This window comes from Rhinoderma darwinii, chromosome 4 (assembly GCF_050947455.1).
Source record: "Rhinoderma darwinii isolate aRhiDar2 chromosome 4, aRhiDar2.hap1, whole genome shotgun sequence".
In the NCBI taxonomy this organism is placed as follows: Eukaryota; Metazoa; Chordata; class Amphibia; order Anura; family Rhinodermatidae; genus Rhinoderma; species Rhinoderma darwinii.
This window is the reverse complement of record NC_134690.1, coordinates 59,909,864-59,934,642: the sequence shown is the minus strand read 5'-3', so window position 1 is coordinate 59,934,642 and position 24,779 is coordinate 59,909,864.

The window sequence follows — 24,779 nt, the reverse complement described above, 5'->3', positions numbered from 1 at the left end:
TGCCGGGCCGGGCAGATCCGGACAGTGACATCAGCGGCAGCTCCTGAAGGGGAATCCCCATGTGTTCGGGGATTCCGCTTCAGGAGTTTCCCCTGATGTCACTGCCCAGATATGGACAGAGACATCAAGCGCTCTGTCCAGGAGCGGAATCCCCGAACACACGGGGATTCCGCTCCTTCAAGGAGCTAAAGTGCGGCTAGCACATAGCAGAGCGGGGAGATACCTCCCCGCTCTGCTATAGTGGCGTCGCTGCAGTAGTAGCAGCCGCAGCAGCTGCTGCTACTAGCGGCGCCATCTAAGGTGTCGCCGAGCCAGGGTGCTTTTAACAAGCAGGGGAAGGGAGCCAGCGCAGCGCTCCCTCCACCTGCTGTACACCCCGGCCCTGCAACACAGTGTGCAGCGATGCCATTCGTCAGAATGGCATCAACTCCTCCTCCTCACATGCACTCTGCGCTGTGAGGAGGAGGAGATAGAGCGCAAGCGCCGGGAAACCCGGCCATCACTCGGAACACATTCCGGTGATGGCCGTGTAATACCCGGCCCCATAGACTTCTATGGGAGCCGGGCGGCCGGGTGTCCGGGCAAAGATAGAGCATGTCCTATTTTTTGACGGCCGGATTTTCCGGCCGTCAAAAAATCGGTCGTGTGAATAGCCCCATTAGGGGTCTATCATTCCTAATGCAGCCGGGTGCCGGCCGATTTATGAACGGCCGGCACCCGGACGGGAAACCCTGCCGTGTGAATGAGGCCTTATGGATTATATTGTACACATGTTTATACTATATTATGGTAGATAAAATAAATCAGAGTGAGCTTTTGGAAATAATATTTAAGATTTATACAGATACTTATCCAAGCCTGCAAAATAAATAACCAGTATGACTGCAATTTGCTTTGTGGAGAAGGATTTGGTTGCTTAGTATTATTTTTATCCAGTTGAGTTTGGAAATAAAAAGTATGCTTATGAAAGTGACATCTTAAAGCAGGGGTGGGGAACGTCCGGCCCACAGGCCTTATAAGGCTTGTGGGATCATTTGGTCCTGCTCGGCCTCACTCAGACCACGCTGCCGCTGTGTCATTCGCTACTTGGCTCCGTCAGCGGCGGTTTGAGTGAGGACGGTGTGTTACGGCCCAAGAGTGGATCTATCCAGTCACATGACCTCACGTCAGTGACTTGAGGTCAGGTGACTGGACTTGTCCACTCCCGTCAAAGCACGCCCGACCTCACTCTGTCCACCGCTGCCGCCGTGTCATTCCCTCTTTAGCTACGCCCGCGCGCCGTACTTAATCAAAGTGAGGTCCAAGTGACTTAAAGGTTCTTTTTTTCAACAAGGACATTTATGATACATACACAGGATATATCATAAATATCCAAAATATGCGGGTCCCACCTCTGGGACCCACACCTATCTCTAGAAAGGGGCCCCTAAACACTGTTCTACCTCTTTGTATTGTGCTGAAGCAGGTGAATTCCGACCATAAAGAAGTAAACCACGTAGCTCGCTGAGCTATGCTGTTTCCGTAGGTCCCATAGATCTGAATAGTAGTTACGGAAACAGCGTAGCTCGCATGCTGTGCTGCTTCCATAACTGCCATTCACTACTATGGGAGTCACGGAAACAACTGAGCTCAGCGAGCTACGCTGTTTTCTTCTTCATGGTCAGAAATCAGCAGGAACACAGAGAGGTAGAACGGGGTTTAAGGGGGCCCGTTCTAGAGATTGGTGTGAGTCCCAGAGGTGGGACACACATCTATCTGACACAATTATGACATATCCTATGGATATGTCATAAATGTCCCTGATGGGAAACCCCCTTTAAGTAAGTCGGCACAACTTACTGCTGCAAGTTCTTTTCAAAACTTACCAAAGAGTTGACTGTGTTCCAGACCGACACATCATCATCATCAACACCGGCTAACATCACACACCTCACCAGAGAGAAGCAGCTGCAGTCATCACATTAGGGGGGGAGTTCATTAAATGTTTGATCAAATATAGCAGGCTCATTTTTAAGTTGATAATTCTGTACGGTCCACTAATGATGTTATAAATATCGAAATGGCCTTTGGCAGAAAAAAGTTTCCCCACCCACGTCTTAAAGGGATGTTCCTATCTTACAAAGAGATGGCATGTCGCTAGGATATGCCATCACTTTATGATTAGTAGGGATCAAATCTCTGAGGTCCTTACCAATCCTGAAAATAAGGAAGCTGCATCTCTGTGTCCCCTTCTACGTTTTTCCTGCACAGTAGCGCTCTCGGGCCCCCCGGCTGGGCAAGGACTTACAGCCAGCACCATTCAGTGGTCAGACCCCCACAATCTAAAAGTGATGGCATATCCTAGCGATATCCATATGCCATCACTTTATAAGATGGGAATACCCATTTAATTTTGGATAACATATATAAAGTGGCGTGGAAATGTATTTGCCACTTATTTCAGATCTTAAAGCAAAAGTGTTATAGAAGGCAAACACAACCTGCGTAAACATAGAATACAGTATTTAAATTAATATTTTTTCTTTAATTAATTTTTTATTACTGATAAGTCAAAAGTGGAACTTTTTGAAAGACACAGGACCTACTGCCCCTGGCATTAAACTAGGACAGCATTCCACAAAAAGAACATCATACCAAACAGTAAAACATGATAGGGGTAGTGTAATGGTCTGGGGATGCTTTGCTCTACCAAATAATGTCTAGTCATGATCTACAGCTCAATCTCAATTGGGTAATGCACTATGACAATAATCTGAAGCACAAGGACAAGTCCACATTTGATCTACTCCAAAGAAAATAAATTAAAGAGGCTCTGTCACCAGATTTTGCAACCCCTATCTGCTATTGCAGCAGATAGGCGCTGCAATGTAGATTACAGTAACGTTTTTATTTTTAAAAAACTAGCATTTTTGGCCAAGTTATGGCCATTTTTGTATTTATGCAAATGAGGCTTGCAAAAGTACAACTGGGCGTGTTGAAAAGTAAAAGTACAACTGGGCGTGTATTATGTGCGTACATCGGGGCGTGTTTACTACTTTTACTAGCTGGGCGTTCTGATGAGAAGTATCATCCACTTCTCTTCAGAACGCCCAGCTTCTGGCAGTGCAGATCTGTGACGTCACTCATAGGTCCTGCATCGTGTCGGCCACATCGGCACCAGAGGCTACAGTTGATTCTGCAGCAGCATCAGCGTTTGCAGGTAAGTAGCTACATCGATTTACCTGCAAACGCCGATGCTGCTGCAGAATCATCTGTAGCCTCTGGTGCCGGCTCGTCTGACACGATGCAGGACCTGTGAGTGACGACACAGCGTGATCTCTCGAGAACACGCTGTGTCTGCACTGCCAGAAGCTGGGCGTTCTGAAGAGAAGTGGATGATACTTCTCATCAGAACGCCCAGCTAGTAAAAGTAGTAAACACGCCCCGATGTACGCACATAATACACGCCCAGTTGTACTTTTACTTTTCAACACGCCCAGTTGTACTTTTGCAAGCCTCATTTGCATAAATACAAAAATGGCCATAACTTGGCCAAAAATGCTTGTTTTTTAAAAATAAAAACGTTACTGTAATCTACATTGCAGCGCCGATCTGCTGCAATAGCAGATAGGGGTTGCAAAATCTGGTGACAGAGCCTCTTTAAGGTTCTGTGGTGGCCTTGTCAAGGTGCTGTCTTAAAGCTCATTGAGAGGGCAGGGCATCTCTTCTGTGTTGGGGTGGTAAACAAACCTTTTAAAAGGAGAAAAGTCTATCCAGAGCCAATGTTAGAGGAGTTACAACTTGACTATAATGCCTGCAGACCCCGTAGGCCCTCTTGCAACATCCAAAAATAGCAAAATTATCCTGTGATGCCAGGGATAAGAAAATTCACATGTGATCACATCTTAAAGTGAAAAATATTGGAACATAGAAAAATCACATTATCCGATTCCACAATAATGATAGAGTATTAGTATAAATTCCCACGCTCAACCAATGTTTACTGCAGAAGCAGAAGCTAAGTAGAAGTAAAAACTTCATAGGGTTTTCACATAAGATTCCCCAAAGGACATTATTCCACACCCATGTTGCTCCAGCTCAATCTACAGGTATAAAGAGACGTTCATTTTTATGCAGCTGTGTGAAAGCCGTTTAAAAAAACAGCCATCACACTGCCATTTTCATTGTTTGTGTGAATAAGGCCTTACAGGTCATAGAAGAACTCATGGTTCCTCCAAACTCAGCAATCATAAACCCAATTCTTCATTCATAAAATCTGATACCCTATTCACATCCAGCTTCTAATCGCATTACCAAAAACACCCAATCCTATCTGGCAACCCTTTCCTCCTCAACAAAAATATTGAATTATCCTATACCCCAGTGTATTTCTATACTAACCGATACACTGGCGGATAAGATGATTAGATATTTAGATCTAGTGAAAGGCATTGTAAGATAGGATTGGGCGTTTTGGGTCACGTGATTAGAAGCTTGATGCGGAAAAGCTTTTTCTGTCTGTAACTTCTACTACTTCAGTAAATACAAGTCGAGCGCAGGATTTTATACTAATAATGTAACGTTAAGCTCCACCCTTGGTACCATCTATAATCGGCACATGTAAAATCGAGCACCTTCGTAATTTATTTTCATTATCATTTTTGTCTCATATATGTTTCATATGTTGGCTGCCTACCGATAACCATAAAGCGAACAAGCAGAAATAACAAAAAGTGAAATGATTGATACTTGTACCCACATAACAAAGATAAGATACATTTCTGACCCTTCCACAACAATATCATATCATACATTTTACTTCTGTATTCCTTGCTACATCAGAGACACAAGATCCTCCTTACTAAGGCCTGTTTGCTTCAGTATATATTTAGCAATTATAATAATTGTTTTTCTTAATAGTTGTTTGGCTGCAGTCAGTGAAATTACTTTCCTGATTTTGGGTGGTGGGCTTGTGCTTATACACAGTATACAATCAGAACAAACAGAGATGCAGTATAAAGAATGGGGGCAGAGAAGAATAGCAACCTGTGCATCTGATAACCCAGAAGAATTCAGACTACCTCAGAGCTCCAATGGACAATGCAGCGGCAGTCACTGATCATAGATTACAGAGCAGAGCTATACATAGCCAAGCAGTTAACATAGACAACAATAAATGTCAGGAAATCTCAACTCATGAACCGCAATGAATCGTCTCTCGAGATAAAAGCAATGTTCTGGTTTTCAATGTATAGTACTATCTCTTTATCACTGACATTAAATTTGAAATTGTGGATTTAATAAGGGAGTGAACGTCAGTGAATTGTCTTTTCCTGTATATGGGGTTGGAATATATATATATATATACATATATATATATATATATATATATATATATATATATATATATATATATATATATATATTCTGACTCTGTGGGTGGAGATCTATATCCTGTATTGACATCCTTACACTGTAGAGTGTATGAGAACAGTCTAACTAAAGAAAACAATGAAGACAGGGTTTATATTTTATGTCGGGGTTTTTTTTTGTTTGTCTTTAAGGAATTTCTTTACATTTTTTTCTTTTTCACTGCATTCAGTGAGTGGGTGTTAAATGATTTGACCACATTATATCTAGAAAATAGTTAATTTTATGTAAATAAAGCATAATAATTTAACTAAAAAAAGTGCAACTTTCTAATATACTTTCGGTTTTAATTTCTAACTGTCTCCAAGATCTCAGCTTGCTGTCAGTAAATGGAAAAAAATCTATTGTCTAATGCTAAAATCTATTCTAATCATCCCCAACTGACAGAGGTGCAGAGGGATTTGATGCATTCAATGAAATTGTCTGGTTTTATTAGAGAATTCTAAGTTTATAGAGGGGAAAGGGGGTTCTCTCTGTTCAGAACCCTGATCTATTGGCTAAATCAGAAAGTGGCTAGAAAGAACATATCTTGCTCTTGGAGGACCTGTCACGTCTGTGTATTATATGGACAGCTCATTGATTTCAATGAACACTGTGTAATGCTTCATTTCTCCTGTGGTGGTGGCTGCTGGAAAATTGAGCACTTGCGCCAACATCAGGACACCTGATTCAGATGAAAAATGTGAGATTTGAGAACAATAATTTTAAATATATCAGTGACTATATAGTACGAAGCAAAAAATTAGTCAAAGAACATACTTCTTTTTACATAGGTTTCATATATATATATATATATATATATATATATATATATATATATATATATGTATTATAAATACAAATCTTTATCATTAACAGTTTTCAAGATCTCTGCTTGATATCAGTGAATGAAAAAATACATTGTCTGATGCTGAAAACCTGTCCTGATAGTTCACGAGTGACACAGATATAGTGCCTGCTGCAAAAGGGAGCACTGATACATTTAACCCCTTAAGGACACAGCCGGTTTTGGCCTTCAGGACACAGCCAATTTTTTTAAATCTGACATGTTTCACTTTTTGTGGTAATAACTCCGGAATGCTTTTACCTATCCAAGCGATTCTGAGATTGTTTTCTCGTGACACATTGGACTTTATGTTACTGACAAAATTTGCTTGATACATTAAGTATTTAATTGGGAAAAACACCAACATTTAGCGAAAAATTGCAAAAATTAGCATTTTTCTAAATTTATATTTATCTGCTTGTAAGACAGGCAGTTATACCACACAAAATTGTTGCTAATTAACATCCCCCATATGTCTACTTTAGATTGGCATTGTTTTCTGAACATCCTTTTATTTTTCTATGACATCACAAGGCTTAGAACTTTAGCAGCAATTTCTCACATTTTCAAGAAAATTTCAAAAGGCTATTTTTACAGGGACCAGTTCAGTTTTGAAGTGGATTTTAGGGCCTTATATATTAGAAACCCTCGATAAGTCACCCCATTTTAAAAACTTCACCCCTCAAAGTATTCAAAACAGCATTTAGAAAGTTTCTTAACACTTTAGATGTTTCACAGGAATTAAGGCAAAGTAGATGTGAAGTTTTCAAATTTCTTTTTTTTTTTGCAGAAATTAATTTTTTATCTTTTTTTTTTGTAACACAGAAAGTTTTACCAGAGAAACACAACTCAATATCTATTGCCCAGATTCTGCAGTTTTTAGAAATACCCCACATGTGGCCCTAGTGCACTTATTGACTGAAGCACCGGCCTCAGAAGCAAAGGAGCACCTAGAGGATTTTGGGGCCTCCTTTTTATTAGAAAATATTTTAGGCACCATGTCAGGTCTGAAAGTCTCTTGCGGCACCAAAACAGTGGAAATCCCCCAAAAGTGACCCCATTTTGGAAACTATACCCCTTGAGGAAATTATCTAGGGGTATAGTGAGCATTTTGACCCTGCAGGTTTTTTGCAGAAATTATTGGAAGTAGGCCGTGAAAATGAAAATCTACATTCTTTCAAAGAAAATGTAGGTTTAGCTAATTTTTCTAATTTCCACAAGGACTAAAAAGAGAAAATGCACCACTACTTTTGTAAAGCAATTTCTCCCGAGTAAAACAATAACCCACATGTGGTCATAAAAGGCTGATTGGACACACGGCAGGGCTTAGAAGGGAAAGAGCACCATTTGGCTTTTGGAGCTCAAATTTAGCAGGAATGGTTTGCGGAGACCATGTCGCATTTGCAAAGCCCCTAAGGGACCAAAACAGAGAAAACACCAAAAAAGTGACTCCATTTAGGAAACTGCACCCCTTGAAGAAACCATCTAGGGGTGTAGTGAGCATTTTGAACCCACAGGGGTTTCATAGATTTTATTAGAATTGGGCAGTGAAGATAAAAAAAAATCCTGTTTTCCAATAAGACGTAGATTTAGCTCAAAATTTTTCATTTTCTCAACAAATAAAGGAATAAAAGAACCCCAACATTTGTAAAGCAATTTCTCTGGAATACGGCAATAACCCATTTGTGGTCATAAACTGCTGTTTGGGCACACGGCAAGGATCAGAACAGAAGGAGCGCCATTTGGCTTTTGGAGTACAGATTTTGCTGGATTGGTTTCTTGACACCATGTCACTTTTGCAAAGCTCTTAAGGTACCAGTACAGTGGAAACTCTCCAAAAGTGACTCGATTCACGAAACTACACCCCTTGAGGAATTCATCTAGGGGTGTAGTGAGCATTTTGACCCCACAGGTATTTCATAGATTTTATTAGAATTGGGCAGTGAAAATAAAAAAAAATCCTTTTTCTTCAATAAGACGTAGTTTTAGCTGAAAATGTTTCATTTTCTCAATAAATAAATAAATGAAAAAAAGCCCACCAACACTTGTAAAGCAACTTCTCCTGTTAACGGCAATACCACATATGTGGTCATAAACTGCTGTTTGGGCACAGAGTAGGGCTCAGAAGGGAAGGAGCGCCATTTGGCTTTTGGAGTACAGATTTTGCTGGATTGGTTTCTGGGCGCTATGTCGCATTTGCAAAGTCCCTGTGGGACCAAAACAGTGGAAACCCCCCAGAAGTGACCCTATTTTGGAAACTACGCCCCTCAAGGTATTCACCTAGGGGTGTAGTGAGCATATTAACCCCACAGGTGATTGGCAGAAATTGGTGTGCACTCGATGTTGCAGAGTGAAAATGGGATTTTTTCCATAGATATGCCAATATGTGGCGCCCAGCTTGTGCCACTGGAGAGACACACCCCAAAAATTGTTAAAAGGGTTCTTCTCCCAGGTATGGCGGTGCCATATATGTGGAAGTAAACTGCTGTTTGGGCACACTGTAGGGTTCAGAAGGGAGGTAGCGCCATTTGGCTTTTGGAGCGTGGATTTTGCTTGTAGTAGTTTTGTTTGGAGTCTTACTGGTGTTTCCGTTTATAATGTGGGGGTACATGTAAGCCGGGCGGAGTATATAAGGGGCATAGTCAGGTGGTATAATAATGGGGTAAAAAAAAACAATAAAATAATCCATAGATGTGTGTTACGCTGTGACACAATCCTTTCTGCACAAGCCGGTGTCGCACTAATAAATGGTCCTTACTTATCCCCCTTTTGGTCCACACTCGGGATCTTTGCAGTTTGATGAATTTTGCTGGGAAGTGTTGTCCTGGTATAATATGGGCACTGTCGCTTCCAACAGATATGTTTGGGCCCTCCCCTTCCTGGTTCCCTAATTTTAGGAGCCTTGATAATTCGCCACTTGAAACAGAAGAAACGTTCCCCTCGGGCCGGCACAACTGCATATTTTTATTTCCTGGCTTATTGGAGCCTTAACTAATTTTATTTTTTCATAGACGTAGTGGTATGATGGCTGTTTTTTTTTGCGGGACGAGCTGTAGTTTTTATTGGTACCATTTTGGGGTACATGCGACTTTTTGATCACTTGTTATCCTTTTTTTTTTGGGAGGCAAGGTGACTAAAAAAATATGCCAGAATGGCTGTTTTTTGATTCTTTTTATACAGCGTTCACCATGCGTTATAATCTACATGTTAACTTTATTCTGCAGGTCAGTCCGATTCCGGTGATACCTAATTTATAGCACTTTTATGTCTTACAACTTTTTGAACAATAAAATAACTTTTGTAAAGAGAATGGATTTTTTCTGTCGACAAGTTGTGAGAGCCATAACGGTTTTAATTTTTTCGTCGACTGAGCTGTATGAGGGCTTGTTTTTAGCGAGACGAGTTATAGTTTTTATAGGTACCATTTTTAGGTACATGCAACTTTTTGATCACTTTTTATTTCAATTTTTGGAAGACAAAGTGACCAAAAAATAGCAATTATGTCAGTATTTTTTTGTTGTTTTTTTTTCCTTTTTTTACACTTTTTTTTTTACACTTTTATTTAGTCCCACTAGGGGACTTGAATGTCCAACTGTTTGTTTGATGTTCTAATACATTGCACTACCTATGTAGTGCAATTTATTGGAACTGTCAGTTGTTCACTAACAGCAAGCCGATCAGGCTCCGCCTCTGGGCGGGGCCTAATCAGCTTACGTAATGGCAGACAGGAGTCCATTGTTAGGGCTCCTGTTGCCATAGTAACAGTCGCCAGCCTTGCCATCGCATGGCAAGGCTGCCGATTTGCTACAAACCTCTAGGATGCAGCGATCACAATGGATCGCTGCATCGAAGGAGTTAATGCCAGGAATCGGAGCTAGCTCCGGTTCCTGGCGATAGATCGGGGTGTCCGCTGTAACATACAGCGGACACCCACTGCTGATGATGCCGGCTCAGCTTCTGAGCCGGAAGCTGAGCCGGCACCATCTTGCCGATTGTACCGGAAACTTCCTGGGCCCCGCCGACGACGGGTCATAGGAGGATTCAGTTACTGGCAGACCGGGAGGTAAGTATTAGCCCTACGATCGCCTTTGCAGCCACCGGCAACCCAGCGATCGCGTTGCTGGGGTGCCGGTGGCTATAAACTCCTCACATGCTGCGATCTCTATTGAACGCAGCATGTGAGGGGTTAATCGGTCGGATCAGAGGCTAGCTCTGGTCCTGGCCGATACCTCAGGGTGCCAGCTGTAACATACAGCTGTAACCCGGCGGTGATGTCGCTGGCTCAGCTCCTGAGCCAGCTCCATCTGTTTCACGTACAGTTACGTGGAGTTGCGGGAAAACACCATCTCCCATCACGTAACTGTACGTGAAATTGCGGGAAGGGGTTAAAGGAGTTTTCCCTCAATCAATATTAATCACCTACCCATTACTAGAAACTCATCAATCGTTTCTATGGGGAAACCTCTATTCTTCCTCATCAGCATGACCGCAGTGAGGAGGAGGATGTGTACTGTCACTCTATTGAACTCTATGGGAGTTACAGAAACAGACCAGCACTCTCAGTCAGCTGTTTCCATCCCTTCCATGGAGTATGTCAGTGAACGGGAACAATGTTTCCGGTCACTGATAGCAAGTAGAGATTTTATAAACAGTTTACTTTTTAGTATACAATCCATTACATAAAAATGTATCATGTTTCTACATGTCAAAATTGAATGTTACATAAAGGGACCAAGTTATCTAAGATAAAGGGCTCAGATTATCACCGCGGGTCAGGCTTCTCTTACCCTTGGTGAACAGCTGTTATTGCTGGGGGAATCTACATCTGGCGAGACCTGAATAGTTGTCCATGTAATGCATGGACGGGCCAGGTTCACTAGAGAGACTCTCTCTTCTGGTTCATAGAGGAGAAATCTAGTAGGGAACTCCCTTCTAATAGTGCATATGGGGAGGGGCTGTCTTTATAATTGAACTTATTTAATAAATTAGCAAAAAAAAATACATAATTTTTTTGTATCGAGTAAATTAGAAATTCTTCCTGAATCACTTCTGTCATATCTTCTATTCCTGATGTTGTTACTTTTTAAATAGGTTGGTTACATTGCAGGGTAAAGTTTTGCATCCTCCAAATTTTGATTCTGCAATGATTTGACTTTGTCCATAGGATAATTAAAATTCGCAAATGGTCAAAGGAAAAGCAGGGGTATAAAAGATGGTGATTATATATCGTAATTATATGTTTACACATCACACTCGCTGGGCAGTGCTCTATTTATAGGGAAATTTGAATTTAAATTAAATCTCTACAAGGCCTCAAGCTTCTTCATCTGGAGATAACGCTTGGGTCTTCTCTAGGGACAAATGGAACGAGTCAGAGAGATAGCGGAACACATCAGACCATATTTGTTGTGTGATACTTAATTGCATTACCTTATCTTTCGGGAGAGAGAAAAAAATCTTTGCTGATTTTATCAGTCTTCTACTCTGTCACTTGCTCTTAATTTCCTTCTCAGTTGAATGCACTTGAAGAAAGTATCTACAGCCTAAAGTTCTGGACGTTTGCATATGTTAAGATCAGCTGTTGGCTCCCAAGAGTATTTTAATGGTAAAGTTCCTCTATGTCCCACATTTTATATCAGCAATGCACAATACTTCTCTGTACATATGGCAATTCTTAAATAAATGATGATTTAGTCTAAAGCTGGCCCTACACAGTAGGGTCAATTTCCTAGCAAGGGCTCATGCACACAGCAGAACCCTGTACAGTGAGCTTGTTTGACAGAGCACAGGGGCCCTATGGCCTCCGTTCACTGCCGTACAGGCTTCGTCATGGGCCGTCTGTATGGCTATATTCTCTTCTAGAAGCAACGTTTCTAGGTGAAAATACCTCCAGACATAAGACATCCGATGCAGAATTTTATAAAAAGGGCCCACAGATCACTATGGAGTACAAAACAAAGCAGTAATATGGCAGTGTGAGGGATCAAAGCAAAAGGACCACAAAGTCAGACTTAAAATTGGTGCCTCTTTCTCATGTTGGTCTTTGGAATAAAATCCTCCGTCATCCTGGTGCAGGAGGTCTAGCGAGCGTTTGCCTTCAAAGTTCTCATAACTGGTAGGATAAATGGACGATAAGACCATCATGCCGGTCCTCATTCCTTTCTTGTTGGCTAAAAGCGATTCATCGGTGCAGAAGGTGAGTAATGAACAAGTTTATACCACACAAGGGAAAGGGTAGTGGGCCAAACTGAGCTGGAGTTTACCCTTTCACCACCACGGCTGCTGTTACTATGATATAGTTTGCCCTTTGCAATAATATTTTTGGAGTGCGGGATGAAGAGGACCACCCACAAATGTACTATATCATATATACTGTATTTAATGTCTGCCTACGTATATCATTGAAAATAAACTTTTTGAAGAATAACCCCTTTTTGCACTCTGTGTTGTGTAATTTTACATTTGTCCTGTCGTTACTGCAGTACATAGAGAATTTGTTATATCCCCTCCCCACCACATTGTAATGTTGTCTCTGGTGTAGTCACACTTATGTTTGTTCACCTTAAAGACCGTCATGGAGACATATTACTTCCACACAGATCACACTTAACACTTGAATATGTCTCAAATGAAATAGCTCTCAGACACAATTGACGGATTGGAGTTCATCAGCGACAGGATTGTTTCAGGAATTTACTGAATGCACAGATCGTCACCCGGGTTCACACACCCAGATTTTGGCCTTCATTCATACCCATATCAATATTGAGACAATTGGTTTCAGCTGGCAGTGTGCACACAGAGAAATTATGTAGGTTTTGAAGCAATTTTACAAAAACATTTAAATCCTCCAATTCCCCATAATTTTCTAGAAAGTTAGAAAAATTTCAGTCACATCAATTGTCCGTTTACCATATCAACTTAGACTGATGTTTATAAGATATTTGTAACCTTTGTTAGACCCCTTTTATACAACGATATTATGCATCTGTGTTGTATGGATTTATAATTCCATGCCCATAGACTGCTATGGGCCAATACTTTACCTATCTGTACTTCTGTTGCAGACGATTCTTTTTTTCCTCATGGATTCTGCGAGAATCTGGTATAAAATGATTTGTGGCATCAAATGTAATATAACGGTGTTATTCTCATCCAGAAGAATTGCTTCTAACAGAGAATACAATGCTCACAGAGGCATCATATAGAGACACAGATGGGTCCAAAATATACAGACCATTAGGGACTCTGTGTGCTACCATAGAGGGTCTATTCAAGTGCCCATGCACACATTGGTCTATAAAGGGTGCATGGACCCTTAAGCTGGCCTTTGATGTATAACTTCTACCCTTATCTGATGAGCATTCAGATATTTTCTGCTATTGGAATGCTTGTCAGGAAAGAGCCATACTTGAAACGATATGTGTCACAATGATTTATTGCATGGGAAGTCCTGTACCCATGAAATGCCTCTTATGTTTTTTTTTCCTGGACTATAGTAAAAGAATGATACAATAAGGGATGCCCTTACAATGTATGGTGCCCTGTGAAGCTACTGTTAGTGCCTCCCCAAATATTGTGTACTCTCATGCTGTGTATAAATAACCATATCATACAGTGCCTAATAATATGCTCCACACAGTATGTATGCCAAATAACCATGTCAAACATTGGTCATATAATATTTCCATACAGTTGCCTAAATAACAATGCTATACAGTGCTACTACCACCATGTGCAAAAAATAATATATTGTACAGTGAATTAGGAGTGCCACACAATGCCTAATAAATACTACCATACAGTGCTCAAATAATACTACCATACAGTGACCAAGTAATAGTGCAGGATATAAAGTAATTTAATAACAGTGCTATACAATATCTAAATAATACTGCAATACAATTAATATTAAGATGTGCAGTGATCACAAGCCTCAGGTGCCAGATCATCTGTGGCACCCCCTTTTGCAGGGGTGGCTGATGCGCCCAGTGCAGCCACACAGATCCCACACCCCCAAGGCCGGCCCTAGATTCAATTGTAACGTTAGTCACTGACAGCCAGGAAAAAAAATAAAACACAAGTGAAAAGTGACCAGCCACAGCCTTTGAAATCAGTGGGCTTTCTGCTCAGCAAATCCAAGATATAAGAAAGCAAAAATCAGAGAAAAATTAGAACTACGAGCGCTGGGACCACTGTTTTTTCCACAATGTATTTTTTATGTATGTTATGTGTAAAGTAACGTAACAATTCTGAAGTTTGATATTCCTTTAAGTGTATTGAAGACTATTTTCAAAAACAAAATAGAAGACATAATGTTGTTGTGTGTCAATTCACCAGACAAAGCATTCAAAGCATAAAAATGTTTAAAACTTTGACAAGACGGTTACTGATGTTTCATGGAAAAAAAAACATGTGTGGTGGGGGTGTATCTTTTTTTTGTTGTTGTTGTAAATTCTTTATTTGTAGATTTTTAAAGGGAGTAGGGTACAAAAAATAAGGAAGGTATCTTTTTTATTATATTTGTATCCTGTAATTTAAATAGTGCTAAATATTCCACAGCACTGGAGAGAGAATCCACTTTGTTCCGAGGGGGCTCAAAATCTAATTTTCCTATGTGAATGGCTCACAAACATGTAACTATATGAGGTTCAGAGGTTGAAGTCACACTTTGGACATAAAGTCTGAGAGGGCAGTGTTTATGATCTCTAAACTGCCAATACCAAAGTTTATTATCTCTGTGCTGTGATGTCACTGAGCTCCTTGTTATCCATGTACTGTGACATCACTGTGACTTATATTCTTGTAATCAGTGGCGTAACTACCGCCGTAGCAGCCGTAGCGGCTGCTACGGGGCCTGCGGCATGAGGGGGCCCGTGTCGCCCGCCGGCTGCTAAAGCGCGACGCCACTGAACACGACTACGGCAGAGCAGGGAGGTATCTCCCCGCTCTGCCATTAAACAAAAGACATGTATCCCCTATCCACAGGATACGAAAGTTCCCTGAAGTTCTCCATCACAAACCTCGGACTTCCGGGGTCTGTGTCGGCAGCTCCGTAGAAATGAATGGAGTTCGGGTCGCGCTTGTGCGCATGCGTGACCAGCGCTCCTTTCATTTTTATTGAGCTGCGCAGACTCCGGAAGTCAGAGGTTAGTCATGGAGAACTTCGGGGGACTTTCAGTCCCCCATTCTCCCTATCAATGCCAGCGATCACACATGTATCCCCTATCCTGTGGATAGGGGATACATGTCTTTTGTAGGACACACTGTAGGTCACATTTTTTTGGGAGGGGGGACGCTGTATGGCGTTCCCTACAGGGGGGGCTGTATGGCGTTCCCTACAGGGGGGGTTGTATGGCGTTCCCTACAGGGGGGGCTGTATGGCGTTCCCTACAGGGGGGGCTGTATGGCGTTCTCTACAGGGGGGGGTTGTATGGCGTCCTCTACAGGGGGGGCTGTATGGCGTTCTCTACAGGGGGGCCTCTATGGCGTTAGCGCCATACAGCCCCCTCTGTAGATAACGCCATACAGCCCCCCCTGTAGAGAATGCCATACAGCCCCCCTATAGATAACTCCATACAGCCCCCTCTGTAGATAACGCCATACAGCCCCCACTCTAGAGAACGCAATACAGCCCCCCCTATAGGGAACGCCATACAGCCCCCACTGTAGATAACGCCATACAGCCCCCCCTGTAGAGAACGCGTTCTCTACAGAGGGGGATGTATGGCGCTATCTACAGGGGGGCTGTATGGCGTTATCTACAGGGGGATGTATGGCGTTATCTACAGGGGATGTATGGCGTTATCTATAGGGGGGCTGTATGGCGTTATCTACAGGGGGGGCTGAATGGCCTTATCTACAGGGGGGGCTGTAAAAAAGGCACTATCTACAAGGGGGGGGGTTGTGTGACACCCAGGGGAGGGGGGGCCCCAGTCAAAAGTTTGCTATGGGGTCCAGTCTTTCCTAGTTACGCCCCTGCTTGTAATGTTACTTCAGTTTGATGCTGTGACATCACTATCATTATTATGACTGTGCTAAGATAGCACTGTTTATTATGTCTGTACCATGACTTCACTGTGCTTATTATCCATGTTTCGTGGCATCACTGTTTATTATCCCTGTACTGTCACATCACTGCTTTTATTCATTCTTATTCTGTGACAGTGTTTATTATATCTGTACTGTGACTTCACAGTGTTTATTATTCCTGTAATGTTACAGTACTGTGTTTATTATCAGAGGGCTGTGACATAACTGTGTTTATTATCCCTGTTCTGTGACATCACTAGGTTTATTATCCCTGTCCTGTGAAATCACTGTGTGCATTATCCCTGTACTGTGACATCAATATGTTTATTATCCATGCATTGTGACATCACTGTATTTATTATCCCTGTACTGTGACATCCGTATGTTTATTATCCCTGTACTGTGAAATCACTGTGTGCATTATCCCTGAACAGTGACATCACAGTGTTTATTATCCCTATGCTGTGACATCACAGTGTTTATTATACCTGTACTGTTACATCATTGTGTTTATTATCCCTGAACTGTCAAAACACAATGTTGATTATCTATGTATTATCACATCATTGTTTTTATTATCCCTCAACTGTCACATCATTGTTTTTTATTAGTACTGTCACATCACAGTGTATATTATTTATGTACTGTGACATCAGTGTGTTTATTAATCCCTGTACTGTAACATAACTGTGTTTATTATCTATGCACTGTGTATATTATCCCTGATCAGAATGAAATATAAAAATATGTGTGTAACATACATACCTTGCTGCAATCCAGCAAAGTCTGGAGGTGTAACTTAAAGCACCTTGGTCCCAATAAAAAATGTTTTACAAGGCCCCCAATCTACCATGTGCCATTTCTAGTATTGTAATAATATAATAATTCTTACATAACAGCAGGGCCTTTTATCCTCTCAGTCACCAGGGCCCCGATGCGACTGCTAACTCAGCACCGCTATAGCTAGGCCCCTGGCTGCTTCCACTCCCTGTTGACCGAGCCTGGTACAAGTTATAGCGCTAAATACCTTGTACCTTGATAATATCCTGATATTTGTCCTTGGCTAGTTAGGCTTCAATGGTAGTTTGTGCCTCTTTTTACTTATAACATCTCTACTGTGTGTGTGGCTACCATACCTCTTCGTTCTGACCCCAGCTAGTATTTTATTATGTTTTTGCTGATTTATCCTGCCCTGGCTAGATATCCATGAGACTTCTTTTGGTACTGGCAGCTAGCTACTTGCTTCACTACAGTTTTTTTTTCTGCCTTGGTTCCACCAATGTTACCTAGAGAAACTATTACCTGATAACCACTATGCACTTAAAAGGGTTTTCCCTATATCATTGTTTATCGCCTATCCGCAGGATAGGTGATAAATATCTGAACTGTGGGGGTCTGACGGCTGGGATCCTCCCACTGATCACAAGAACCTTGCCGTTCCTGGGAGCCCCATAGGATGGAGTGGCAGTGTGCAAGCTGGACGACCACCGTTCCATTAATTTCTATCGGGCAGCCGAAGCTAGTGCTCAGCAGCCCCATAGAAATGAATGTAGCGGTGGCCGAGCATATTGATTATGGGAAAAACCCCTTTTAAGTCTTAGGGTCAGAAGCTTACCAAGACCCTAACCCAAATCAGCTGTAAAAAATATTCATGTTCAAATATGCGTGTGTTATTTGGTAATATAAAATGCAGTCTCCGTGAATTAATATTACAAATATTTACTTATTTTTTAACTGTAAAAAAGACACAAAGCCAATGTAAAACTAGCCTCCATATTGAATGGCATCCAAGAGGGATATAGGTTAATGAATGCTTATTATAATATTATTTTGTTAGAGTTCTACAAATAAATCAAACCAACTAACAGAAAATTTGGGGAAAAAAGTCAAGTTGAATTTACCTTTTCTTAGAATAGAAACATGTCTTTCTTTTTATATTCAGCCCATTTTATAAACTAAAATAATGTATATTGATAAGAATGGTCCTGCTTTCTCTTGATTTATGAAGGACTATGCTCATAAAACAAATTGTAAATTTTGATGGTGATTTTGAAAGATAACCATGAATCTTGTGCACTAACACAATAATGGGTATTAAAAAGGTTTCTGGCTTGGCAGGTTTGCCGCTGCTTTCATTTGCAGGCGATTGTCTGTAGAAAATAGCCCAACATAAATTGAAAATCCATAACTGTATTCATATGTAATGAAATGGAACTGCTTATAATTAGGTTAAAGATTACACACCCTGCAAGAAGAAAGGATTTTCTTTTCCCTCTGTCCCGCTTTCTTTCAGAGAACATGTCTAACAAATTGTCTTTCCTCTGTGTCTAATGCTTGCACTTACTGAAAAAAAATCTAATAAATAATAGCAAACATATATATAAAATAAAAAAAAATTGGTAAAATGTTTTTTATTTGTTTATTGGTAAAAAAAAAAACTATATATGGTTCAGTTATGTATATAAATATTATATTCTGATAAAATAAAATGTTTTAGGGTTTTATATATTTATTATTTAGATTTTTTTATGTCCTTTTTAAATAGGGCCAAATAATTACATTTCCTTCACTGAATTGAACTTATGTGAGATCCTGCTGAGCGCCTGGGAGCATTTTTTGCTACACAACCTGGAGGGCAGCTGCTCTTTTTCTCTCAGACCAGAATATCATTAAATTGCATAAGTAACATGACACACAGCAGGACACTTTATGTTTCTGTTGTACAAAAAGAAAAATCAAGGGAGGCTGGAGAATCATTTCTAGAACTTTAACATTTCTTACTAATACACCGAGTGAAAACATTGTATGAAAGTATGGAAGTTAAAGACAAAAAGTGTCATTTAAATTTTCTTACAGATTTAATATTATTAATAGTATGACTAATATTATATATCATCCATTACTAAAGAATAAAGCATAAAAATCTAATACTGCAGACATTGCATATGCTACTGTGTGCATGATTATGATATTATGATTTTGATGTTATCTATGCTTGTTGATTTTTTTAACCATGTTCAAAAAATTATCAAAATAAATAGTAGACATATAATGACAGGTAAGAAAGTGTAAATTGCAATGTATATTTTAATGGTTTAGTAAAAAGACAATATTAACCCTTGAAGGACACGGCCTTTCTTGGTCTTCAGGACGCAGACATTTTTTTTTTATTATTATTGCATTCGAGGAGCCATAACTTTTATATTTTTCTATCTACAAAGTCTTATGAGGGATTGTTTTTGGTAAGACGAATTGTATATTTTGTATCTTGGTACCATTTTTGGGAAGATATAGCTCATTTATTAAATTTTATTAATTTGTTCGTGTGGAGGGAGAAAAGAACAGCAACCCCAACATTGTTTTTTTGTTGAATTCTTTCGAACCTTTTTCACTCCGTACATCTTATATCATAAATAACATTTGCACAAAATTCTACGGGTCGCTACGTTTATGCCGATGTGTTTGCAAAGAAGTGCAGTGAAACGGGGGTAGGGCTTTAACCGTCTTGTGATTCAAATTTGAGGATTTATGGATATGCATTATAAGAATTTTACATAATAAGGAATAATAATGGATTCTTTCTTTAGTGGTGTAACTAGAAGTAAGGACTAGAGATGAGCAAAAGTCCTGAAATTCGTTCTGGGGCTGATTTGGTTCGTTCACAAAAAATTTGACGCCCATTGCAAGTGCCCTGATTGCCCTAAAACCTCATGTCTGGCTCTCTGACTGTATCCAACCCCTTTCACACTCTTTGATTTTTTAAATACAATTTTTTTCTTTTTATTATTCATTTTTCAAAGACATAAAAGCTTTACGACATACAAAACCACAAGAGAATTTAACAAAAATGTCTACTTTCATCCCCAAAACCACCCTCTACCATGAACGCCCCCACCCCATCCCTAGGATGGACGGATAAGAGGAGGGAAGATAAAAACAAGCAGGAAACCTCCCACACCAAGAAAAACCTTCAAGCTCTTTAACACCAAGCCACCATTACTAATGTCATCCATCTATATCCATCATGATTGGCTGCGCAGTAGGGAGGAATAAACGCAATGCATTTTGGGAAGGCTGCCCGTGGTCTTGTGATCCCTTTTCTAATTTATAAAATGGCAGCTGGCACTTTTCCAGTGATTCGTGCTCCGCTAAACTCAAATCCAAAACTTTTTGGAAATTCGGACCAAATTAAATTTGTGTAGAATCGATTTGATTATCTCTAGTAAGGAGGACAAAGATAAGCATTATTTTTGCCTAGAGATAGCTCTTGTGAAAGCCAAGCAATAGACAGCAGAGATTGTGCAGTTGATAATCTTTATAGCCACACCATCAATGTAGATCAATGATAAATTATAATTTTATAGTTTTTTTTTGTTGATCTTTTAGGCCTGAAACACAGATCTGTGGCCTGCAAATAGGGCTGCAAATCACAGATCCGCAAAACACGGACCGCATACGGATGGCTTCCGTGTGCGGTCCGTAGTTTTAACGGACCAATGCATAGAATAGCCGAGACTGATCTGCAAAAATGAACAGGAATAGGGCCTGCTCTATAAATAACAAACATATTTTAATATATAATTATATTTGTAATTTTTTTTTACATATCATTATGTTATATATATATATTTTATTTTTTTTTACTTATTATAGAGACTGGTTTTATTCATGCAGTTATAACAATATTTCAATTTTTATTTTTACATGAGAAACAATTAAATATCTGAAAACACGTATGTATGTTTTATGTAGGTATATTTGTACATATTTCATTGCTTTACTCTACAACAGTGTTATTCTCATCCAAAGCTCGGAGACAAACACAAACCTTACAGCCAAAAAGCTATTCTTGGTGATGGGAAGCAGAGCAGACTTCAATTTTTGTGATGTGTGAGCTATCTGACAATTTGCTGAAATGAAAATATCATCTCTGCTTTAATGAACACCTGCCATCCATTGCCTGGACTGACTTAATATTCTCTATTCAACGGTTGAGAAATTTCAAATAAGGCAGGGTGGTCTCAGAAGAATTGCATAAATAATTAGTGAATGTGCAGAATGTCTGCAGGCGTGACACAGGCCTCGCCATGTTTTTTGTATATTTTTTTATATATTATTTTATTTGTATTTTGTGCTGGTCTATTACTTCATAGTTCTTTGCAGAAATACAGCATTATGTGATAAAGTTAGTCATGTACGATGTTCTAACCACTATATAATATCTTGCCAGGAAAAAATATAATCAAGTGACTCACAAACCACAGCGATATAAAACACATCAGATCTGCTTATGCTTTGAAGGTTAGACTTTAAAGTGATGAATTGATATGATAATTGAGGTTCTGTGCCAGTCCTGTTTTCACAGGGTGTATCAGGGTACTGCTGATAAAGTCTTATAGAACCAAGAATTAAACCAATATCAAGATAAATAAAATGGCCCTTTATGGTACAGCCGAGACCCACCAGGAAAGCCATTAACAGAGTCCCATTAATTTTCTATCTCTATTCATGCTTCTTAATCCTTCACCATAATCTCTCCTTTCTATGTCTCTTTCGTCTTCCGACAATGAAAAATGTCAGGCTAACCTCTTATTTTGTTGTGGATTTAAAGATATTTAGTTACTTCATATTTTCTCCTTTCCAAATAAATTTCAAACAAATGCGAAAATAAAATTTTCTGAAATTGGGACATATAAAAACATATTTCAAGAGAGAAAATTCTTATTTTTCATTCAATATATTACATTTTTTTTATTCACTTTAGATTTAATTTTTATGCATTGTCGATATTCCTGTTATCTTATGTTGTGTTGTATTGTGTTAAGTCAATTAGCCAAAAATATACAATTTTATATTGAATACCTTCCATATTCTACAGTACAATAAATGTTATTATTCCTTTGAGCCAGCCACAAGAATTTTCTTTATTTCATTATGGAATATTATGATATAGCTACAATAACCTAGGAAGCAGGTTTTAAGTCCTAAGGGGATCAAGTTCAATATGGTAGAGGCGAGATTGTGCCAAGAACCAATTCAATCCTGTGATTTACTATTATGTATGTGAGGGTTAGATCTGCCCTCTCTATATACAGAATTATATAAGTCATCTAATGTTGTGGTAATGCTATTCAAAATGTAACCAGTATGTAGTGACCCTTCTCTATTCAATTTATCTTTAATAAAAAAATATATCAATACTGACTTAATCAAGAATTATTTCCTTTGATTCATTACTATTATATATATATTTTTTTACTATTTTTCCTTGAGTAGAATCCAATAATAGTCCAAGAATAATGTTTTGGCAGGTCCAACACATGTATTTACTAATGAAACAGATTTCAGGCTGCTTCTTATTCTGGTTAAAGTAACTAAATAAAGAGAGTAACCCGGGGGTGGGGCTCAGTATTCGTTGACAAACCAACAGCCCTACATGCTGCTGTATGGACGAGGTAGGGACATGGAGATCTATATACAGTACATATCACCTCACAGATTATATGGATAGGCATATGTCAACAGATCCAGCTCCTCCCTGCAGAAGTCCCAGAGTTAAGCCCATGGGGGTCAAATTTTAATACATACAATGAAAGTTATTTTAAACATAGGTATCTAAAGCTATAAACAAGGGTTTAACTTTTTTTTCTGGGCAATAATGCAATTTTCTTCAACAAAGACTCCCAAGTTACATGTGTCATTTATAATATGGTGTCTTTCTATGTGGCAGATGAATTTTTGTTTCCCCTTAGGCACAAGGGCCTGGGTGTGACAGCTACCTCTGCATACCCTAGAGCTACATCCCTAGCTGTAAAATACCATCACTGACAGAAGAAAAAAATAAATAGTGTCGGAATACGTTTTCTCGAGCCCACCAGAGAAAATTGATCATTTGTGAAAAAAGAATTAGACCCTAGTGCAAGTGGTTGGCTCCAACGTTAGCTCCAAATGGGGATGTCTTCTGCAGGACCTCTCGAGCTAATTATTGGGTCAGAGCCCTTGGCCCACTGAAAGATCCTTTGGTACTCTGTTTCTACTTAAGCTTACAGATTTAAAACTATGTATTCAAACCTGTTCAACTTTAAAAATAAAGAAAATTCATGTTCCCCTCCACTGGAAGTTTGAGGGCCTAAAAAGCGGGCACAACCAGAACCATTACCTTTGATCACATGATTGAGCTTGGTTTTCTAATTTGGTTTAAAGCTATATTTCTTAAAGGGGTTATCCAGTACCTAAAAATTAATGGCCAATTTTCAGGATAGGTCATCAATATCTGAAAGGTCAGAGTCTGTACGAGCGCTGCGGCCCCTTCAAAACATCTGATCGGCGAGGATAGGCCATCAATTTTTTAGGGACTGTACAACCCCTTTAATGTTCATAACCTCCAGAAATATAAAATATTACAAAGTCTACAATCCATGATGATTGTGAACAAAATTACTCACCTTACATCTGATGTTGTTAACTTGATTCAAGTTTGAAGACTGAGCTGGTAGAGGATGGGTGCTGTCTTACTTCACAAGGCTTAATAAACCATGAAGGAGAATCGGGCACCACTACTCTAACATAACAATGGGGTGCTATACAAGAATCAATAAGGCAATGTAATATAACAGAAAGCAACCACTTACACAAAATAAAAAATATGCACACCCACAATAACATATATAGAAAAACGCACAATAGCTTTATTATAATTCACAAAAAATGTACATATACATTTACCCATAAACACAAAATTATTAAAACACAAGTAAAAATAGAAAGACCTCAAATTATGGTTACAAGTATTAATAATGTGACCCTCCTGTGATGGTTCCTTTAAGTAAGGGGGTAAGACCAGATAAAGGAATTATATATGTATACAATCTCTAGTATAACACTCCCTGGACACAATAAATAATATAATAAGTGTCCCCGCTTTAGTGTTACAAAGTTACTTCACAAGGCTTAGGCACAATGTGGGGTGGAGGAGGGACCGTGAATGCCTTCCAACTTTTGGCGATCGGAAAAATGTACCAGTATACAAAATACTAATTTTCAAGTGCTCCAGTGCCTCCATAGCAGAGCCAGTAAAGTGACCTCATAATACCAACCATAGTCGTTAGATTGCTAGTAACGTTGCCTTGCAGGTACTGGAGTCCTAGGTAAAAATCCAACTAGGCCCAACATGTGCATGGAGTTTGAACATTCTCCACGTTTGCATGGGTTTCTTACCTTACTCCAAAAACAGGTTTAGTGCCTTCCTGTGAAATTAAGCTGAGGAACTGATATACACACAATATGTGTACTGTGCTCTGTAATATGTTACCTCTATACTGTATAAGAAATACTAAATAAATTAATGTGACTGTCACCATCCGCCATGGGAGAAAGGAAGAAGAAGCCTTCCCTGAGGAAGCTATATGTGTCAGATGTCTTCTGAAGAGACAAAAGCACTGCCTGGGGGAACGACCCATACCCTCTAAACCCAAGAACACCTAACCCCCAGGGTACACATACCATGAACAAC